Source organism: Sinocyclocheilus grahami, unplaced genomic scaffold, assembly GCF_001515645.1.
Source record: "Sinocyclocheilus grahami isolate Dianchi unplaced genomic scaffold, SAMN03320097.WGS_v1.1 scaffold222.1, whole genome shotgun sequence".
Classification (NCBI taxonomy): domain Eukaryota; kingdom Metazoa; phylum Chordata; class Actinopteri; order Cypriniformes; family Cyprinidae; genus Sinocyclocheilus; species Sinocyclocheilus grahami.
This window is the reverse complement of record NW_015505401.1, coordinates 1,002,248-1,010,742: the sequence shown is the minus strand read 5'-3', so window position 1 is coordinate 1,010,742 and position 8,495 is coordinate 1,002,248. Positions and strand designations below refer to the sequence as shown.

The 8,495-nt window shown below is 35.0% G+C and overlaps 1 pseudogene; it reads right to left on the bottom strand.

Moving 5' to 3' along the window:
• Window positions 1-3,442: 3,442 nt before the first annotated feature.
• LOC107596714 (uncharacterized) lies at window positions 3,443-5,471 on the bottom strand (annotated as a pseudogene).
• Window positions 5,472-8,495: the final 3,024 nt, after the last annotated feature.

Sequence of the window (8,495 nt, the reverse complement as noted above, 5' to 3'; positions counted from 1 at the left end):
CTGGCATGTCTCTTTGACTAGTCCATCTTTGAGCTTATATTTAGTATAAGTAAAATACTTAAGTACTGTTCAGATCAGATACTCTAAGACTTTTACTCAAGTTGTTTTGGAATTGGTGACTTGTAATGTGTAGTGGATTAATTTTCACTGTAAGGATCTGTACTTTTACTAGTATAGTTTTTAGGTACTCTTTACACCGAGGGTACAACGGGTAGCTAAAGGCTCACCTTAAGAAAAAATTTACTATTTACTGTGCCTAAAATGTATAATTGCAGAAAAAATATATTCGTTGTATTGAACATTAATGGAGCAACATATTTTGTATGAAAATAAATCATTCAAGTTGGTTTTTTTTGTTTAAAAATCTTATAAATGTACGATTATTTACAAAAGATAATTGTTTACACGGGGGGGAAAGGCTCACCAGCATGGGGTAAAAGGCACATGATATTGATACAAATACTTCAGCAAAAATAATGTTTTTAAGTATTTTAAGTAAAGTTAATACTTGCTCAAAACAATCACAAGATTCTAAAAGTATTGAAGGAGATCCAATGATAATTGAATATATATTTACAGTAGTAACAACAAATGATATTTTATTATATGATATGATTAATATCATGTTTTTAAATATGATGGTTTCATTCTAAACATGGTGATATCTCTAATATGGACACCCAACATAATATATGATATTTACCATCTGAATCTAACCATGTCATGTCAAGAAATGGAAAAGTCAGCCATCTATTAATTATCATGTTAATTACTGTGCGCCTTTAGCCCCAACAGCAGGGGCGCTTTTTACCCCAAATACCATACTTTTACATATTATTTTCGTTATTTAAAAACTGTTGCTTTAATTATCTAATTTTTAATCTTTTTAATTAAAATCATAAAGAAGACGATTCTCATTTGCTACTTAAATCTACAACAACAAATGATATTTTATTATATGATATGATTAATATCATGTTTTTAAATATGATGGTTTCATTCTAAACATGGTGATATCTCTAATATGGACACCCAACATAATATATGATATTTACCATCTGAATCTAACCATGTCATGTCAAGAAATGGAAAAGTCAGCCATCTATTAATTATCATGTTAATTACTGTGTGCCTTTAGCCCCAACAGCAGGGGCGCTTTTTACCCCAAATACCATACTTTTACATATTATTTTCGTTATTTAAAAACTGTTGCTTTAATTATCTAATTTTTAATCTTTTTAATTAAAATCATAAAGAAGACGATTCTCATTTGCTACTTAAATCTACGACATTTAAAAAAAAACATCAAGTAAGTAAGCACATGATCAACTTTGCACTGCTGCGCACCATCGCCTCAAGGATCAGACAAATATACATGTGCATCTTGAAAAGCGGATGTTTTGGAAAGTGCTACGCCACGTTTTTGTGCCGTCTAGTGAAAAGTGCTTTACAAATACATGCATTATCACAGTTACATTCAGTTAGTTTCAATTTCATGGACTTTTAGTTTGTATTCAGTTCCTGTGTTTGATTTTCCCGCTTTCTTTAGTTGTCAAAGTTACTAATATGATTAGTTCTTGAGTTCAGCTGTGTCATTAATTTAACCTTGTAAGATTTGTGTGGATTATCTATTTAGGATTCTCTGCCTGTCCACAACACTGTGAGATTTATATTATTAATAATTGTTTTCAATTACTAATGGCCATTAAAAAAAATATGGGCTTCTAGACCTAGACTTACTCTTTCCACTTTTAAAAAGGTCTGATTATGCATTGTGTCATGTATACATATTTGAGTTTGCCTTGGCCATAAATAGTTGCAAAAGAAATTTTGTGAAGCTTCAAGAGTTATTGTTGAAAGAGAGAAACAGAAACATGTTTTTTTTTAATCATTATTAATATAATCAATTGAAATGCATTTTGTTGCACATAGATTCAGAAATAAAATAAAAATTCAGATGTAGTTTATTTATTTTTAAAAAACAATCACTAAAAGCCTTAAATGTAAACTCTGACCAACAGGTTATCAGAACAGAGATACTTTAGATAAGATTTAGCCTATTGGTAACACTTTACAATAAGGTTCCATTAGTTAACATTGGTTAATGCATTAACTAACAATAAGCAATACATTTGTTACAGCATTTATTAAACTTTGTTAATGCTAGTTCATTACATTCTTAGTTCTCAGGTCCATTAAATAATATTAACAGATAAAACTTTGGATTTCAATAATGCATTAGTAAATGACGAAATTAACTAAATGCTTTAAAAATATTTTTCATTGTTGGTACATTTAACTAATATAGCTGACTAATGTTAATAAATGGAACCATATTGTAAAGTGTTACCAATTTATTTAAGATTAGATCATGGCAAATTATTAGGAAGAAGCAAAAATTAGGAAGCAGAAGAGTTCATTACATAATTAAAATGAAAAAGCAGAAGACAATATAAGAACAATTCAACTTAAAGGATTAGTTCACTTCCAGAATAAAAATGTCCTGATCATTTACTCACCCCTATGTCATCCAAGACGTTCATGTCTTTCTTTCTTCAGTCAAAAAGAAATTAAGGTGTTTGAGGAAAACATTCCAGGATCTTTCTCCATATTGAATTCAATAGGAGCCAACGGGAGCATTTGTGGTTAAAAAGTATAATTTTTTCTTTTTTTCTTTCTTTCGAAAATGACCACTTCGTTTCGCTATAAACCTAGTTCTTGGATTTGGACCTTCAACCCATGGGCTCATATTGAAGTCCACTATATGGAGAAAAATCCTGGAATGTTTTCCTCAGAAACCTTAATGTATTTTTCCACTGAAGAAAGAAAGACATGAACATCTTGGTTGACATGAGGGTGAGTAAATTATCAGGAAATTCTTATTCTGGAAGTGAACTAATCCTTTAACGCAGGACTAAAGTAATAATTGTGCTCTCCGGTAATATTTGCCTAGATCACATGCCAAACAGAAATACACTCTTAATGGAAAAGTAAACAGAAGTATATCTAAACTCAAAGAGAAATTTATAAGCAAACACCATTAGTAAAATCCCACTAAAACCCGTATACTTAAAAAGATGTTCTCGGATTTTCCACAATTAATCTCGGGGAAAAAACTGCAGATGTTGATCGATGACAGGAATGGATGTTGCTTTTGAAAGAAGAGGCTTTTGTCTTTTCTCATATTTTCTGAAAATAAATATACACAGTTATGTAAATCCAGACATTCTAAACCATTTTAACAGACAAAACTATCCCACAGACAATGTTAAAGTCAAATTCAAATTCGAATTCCAAAGAAACGATGTCAAATAACGTAATTGTCTAAAGCGATCTATCATGACTACATGTTAAAGAAAAACAAAGTTTCAATCTGAATTATGTTATCAGCTGGTGCTTACCAATGTAAAACTAGAAAATACACATTTCTTAGTGCATTCCCTCAGATGTATGCTGCTGCTGCTTCTTCTTCCTCATTGAATCCAGCTTTAACAACCTCTTGAATACTTCTGATTTCTTCTGGAAGAGCAGCAGGTAGAATGGCAAGCAATTCTCTATCAATCCTTTCTAGTCTTGCGGTGCTCTTCTTATCATACTCGTCTTTATTCTTCAGGACAAGCATTAAGATGCCTTTCTGTGCCTCATCACAGGAGTTCTGGAGCAGTTTTCGCTCATGCTCGAATTCTGGCTTACTTTTATCCATGGCAATTAATTTGCCCAGTGAACTGACGCGGTCCATCAGGTACTTGCTGGAAACATCTGTGTATGTTGCAAAGATCATATGGACCAGACTAGCAATGTTACTGGTTTGGAAGGCTTGAGTGTACAGCAGATCTTTTGAGAAGAGCTTTGCATTGTAGGAGAGGGTTTGTGTTTTCTCTGATGTTGAGACAAAGTTTGTGAGAGTTTTGCTCAGGCTGGTTTTCACAATGTTGGAAACCATCTGAAAGAAGTGGACCATCTTCTCCCACTGCTCCTTCACTCTCCCCATGGCATCCATTCCTTTGACCAGCATCTGTATGGTAGTATTGAAGTCGATCTCTTTCAGTTCACAATTTCTCATAGTGACAAGGATTTCAGTTAGCTCTTTCTGGTTCCCCTCTAGGTTCTCCACACACTTTTCATAAGTCTCTCTTGTCTTGTTCAGCTGGGCTCGGGTCAGCTCTATGGAGAATCTTGCATTTTCTGTGGCCCTCCCAGAAGGACTCCTGTTCTCTGACTTTGTTTCTTCTTTATGCATCATTGGTGGCTTTGGAGCAATGGCTGGAGAATTTGTTTTGTCTTTACTTTTGCAATCAAAAACATGGGCCGACTTGATCAGATCCAAGACCTCTTTTATCATCTCATTGCTTTTGTCTTTGTCACATTTGCCATCTGGTGCATATTTTGCAAGCTGTTTGCATATTTCTATGCCATCTTGGCATAACTTCTGAACTTGTTTCTTTGCTGGGCAGTCAGAATTTTCCTTTAAAGTTTCATTGATTCTTTCGAACTGTTTTGCTATGAAATCCGTCTTTGTAGTTTTGTTCTTCTGATCGTATAGTTTTGTCCAGTCAATGTTATCTTCATTACTTTTCACACACATTCCTTCCTGGATTTTCTGTGCACAATTTAAAATTTCAGCTGACTTACTATATACCTTTATTTCAGCTACCACATCTCCTTCACCATTCACTGGTTGATTAATAACAGATGCCATTCCAGCAATCATGCCAGTAATGCTCTGTGTTATCCCACCTACAAAATCCATGCCAATCATTTCCCATCCACTAGGGAGAGAATCCAGAGCTTTCTTGTAGCTCTCCTGAGCCTGTTCCAGTCCCTTCTCCATTTCACTCATTGCCTTCTCAGTCCTTTTCTTGGTCTCTTGAGCTGACTGCTCCTTCAATTTGCTCTCTTCTAGTTTCTTCTTCATTGCTGCCATCTCCTCCCCATAAAAGTGCTCTGCATTCACACATGCTTCTAGCAGCTCTTGAATGATTTTGATGACATCAGTGAAGCGCTTTTCAGTTGCATCAGACAACTCAAGACATTCATCTGCAATGTCTTGGATATTTTTTTAGCTGATCAGGAAGATGAGCTTTGACAACTTCATCATTGCCTTGGAACAGAATCTTCACAGCAGTCTTCATGTAATCTGGAACCTGGGCAGTATGGAGGCGAATCTGATCCATGCTCGTATGGGCCTCATTAAATGCCCACCAGCCAGAGTTACACACTTGCATGAGGCAAGCGCGAAAGGAATCAGGGTATTTGATGAATTCATAGCCATCTTTAGGGGGATTTTTACTGATAGAGAAATCTGTTGAGGACGAGATGAATATCAGCTCTCCCAGGATGGCTATGGATAGAGGTGCTGGAGTCAGATACTCTTCCCAGTTGGCATAGGGCTGCATCATAAGTTTGGTTTGGTTTCTCATGTCCTCAGCAGTGGTAAGGCTTTGAGTAGATTTTGAGATAGCAGAATTCATGACTTCTCTGTTCCTGCTCAAAACATAGATTAATTCACAATGCTATATTCATCACAACAACTTTTATGATACATATACAGTAGGGATGCACCGATATGAAAATTTTGGCCGATACCGATAACCGATTACTCTTTATTTTTGAAAGCCGATAACCGATATGTTGGCCGATAAATCTATATCCAAATTGTTATATACTTTTTGAGAGCCTGATTACAAAAAAGGTCTCATCATTAAAAGCCACATCCCAAACACTTCAACATAAGCAGCCTAGTTTGAACGGTGTACATTTTAAAAATATTTTTACTCTCCCATTACCAAATTTAGTCATAAAAAAGTCTTACAAATAAATAAAATAATGCATAAATAGCATCTATCGGCCGATACCGATATGGTGGCCGATATATCATGCATCCCTAATATACAGTATACATATGTGTGTGTGTGTTTTTCCTTTCTTTTTTTTACCACTTAGCTTGAAGAATACTAATGGAAAGAATCCTAGGAAAATTATGCTTTTCTTCAGCAAAGATATGTTAAATTGATTTTTTTTTAAGTGATCGTAAAGAATTATATTGTTACAAAAGATTTCTATTTTGATAAATCTTCTTTTAACTGTAAAGAATATTCAAATAGAAAACCTTTGGCTATTTTAAATTGCAATAATACTTCACAATATTACTGTTTTTACTGTATTTTTGATCAAATAAATGCAGCCTCTGTGAGCATAAAAGACTTAATGTGATAGTTCACCCAGAAATGAAAATTACCCCGTGATTTACTCGCCCTCAAGCCATCCTATAGTGTATATGACTTTCTTCATTCAGACGAATACAATCTGAGTTATATTAAAATATGTCCTGGCTCATCCAAGCTTTATAATGGTAGTCAATGTGTGGTGATATTACAGAAGTCCAATAAAGTGCGTCCATCCATCATAGAAAGTGGTCCACACGTATGGGATCATATTCCTGCCAAATGTATTGCAGTCACGGATAAAAAAAAAGTGTGAAACCAAAATTTAAAAACGCAAGTAAAATTATATTGCACAAAATTTAAAAATGAAAGCAACGTTTTCAGAATAGCAAACAATGGTCACGGATAAAAAAGAATAAGTGTAAATCATTTTTTGTGCTCTCAGACATTTTCTGCACATATTTTTATTTTTTGTATGCTTATGCTGTTTTTCCCTTCGCTCTTTATTCCACATTCTGCGCTTCTTCTTCCAAATGTTGCGGGTTAGAGTTTCATGTACACTCTTAAAAATAAAGGTGCTTCACGATGCCATAGAAGAACCTTTTTGTCTAAATGGTTCCATAAAGAACCTTTAACATCTGAAGAACCTTTCTGTTTCACAAAAGGTTCTTTGTGGCGAAAAAAGGTTCTTCAGATTATAAAAAGGTAAGAAAGAAATGGTTCTTTAAAGAACCTTTGACTGAATGGTTCTTTGTGGAACCAAAAATGGTTCTTCTATGGCATCGCTTGAAGAACCTTTTGAAGCACCTTTATTTTCAAGAGTGTAAATCAGGGCGGGCTTAAAAGTCATCATTGGTCCACTAGTTCTAGATTGACAGCTCCTCCTCTAGCCAATCAGTCGAAGAGGGGCGGTGACGTCACTCCAGCGCACCTCATTACTGTCGATGCTCAGTGTTCTGTTCACTTGTACAGGGCTGCGTTCAGCCCCGACAAAAACGGTGCAAAACGTTTTTTAAACGGAAACGGTGGTGCGTTGAACACCCTGTTCTGATAATGCAAGAGTTGCAACTATGGCAGCTGAGAAGGTCATTCTTTGTGTTCTTTTTGAAGAATTTTCGGAGGCTGATGAAATCGGTATAAATACGTGTTTAATACTGCAAAATACGTTCAATGGTACACTCATTGCCCTTGCCCTCCAGAATAAAAGAGAACGTCCCAATCAAATGAAGGGATTTGTGGAAACTGTGGTTCCTAATTATTGTGATCCAACATTTGCCTCGCAATTCAGGATGAAAAGACAAACATTTCAGGTGAAGGCTAATCCACTTCTTACCTCCGAGACCGTGTTATGATCTATATGGCCTTATTATTTTTATTGTGAGTATTCGGCTTATCATTATTGCTGATCGCAGTTGTTGTGCTATGCTATTGTAATATTTACCATTATATAATCAGAGGAATATAGAAAAGTTTATGAAAGTGTCACTCCATAATACAATAGTAAAATATTTAAATTTGTATAGTATTTTTATGTTACATTAATCAGTGTCTAGCACACCTTCCTAAGGAAAGGATATGGACCAGAAGACATTGCAATTACTAAATTATATTTAGGCAGACTTAAAGAAGTTCCAGATCTATACTTGTGCCCTTATTATTTCAGTTATTTTGCCTTTAATGTAAATAAACATGTGCAAATAATATACTTGCTCTTGTGAATTTATTTGGATGTTAATTACATTGTGCCAGCTGTCTCTTTAATACCGCGTGGTTTACATACACGTTGCTGCTGATTGGGCTGACATGTTTGACACACTCACCAAACAAGAGAAAACGCATCTCAAACCCCGTTGCACACCGTTTCCAGGAAACATGTCGTTCAAACCGGAAACCGTAGCAAAACGGTGCACACCGGTTTGAGCTTGAACTTGCCCCAGGTGAAAATGGACAACTGTCGGCTGGGAAACATCTTTGCATAGAGGGCACCATTATATGTGTCTGTCTGTCACTGCTGTATGCCTACCTGGCGATCCGTTAACATTAATTGAGTAAATTGGTCAATTAATTTTGAATTGATGTAATGTTTTTGCATTGAAAACGATAGTGCTACAGAGTAGACAGTTACAGAGGCCAGGTGGATTTGATATACACAATAATTTATTGTGTTGTTTATTTGCATAGCTACATATGTAATTGCCTAACACTATCATATTAATGTTTCAAATACATAAAGTTATACATAACAACATGAAAGTAAAACAGCCAGTAGGTGGCCTTAGACCTTAAATCATTCATTCAATACGAAAGGCTGCTGTGTTGCTTGTAGAGGAC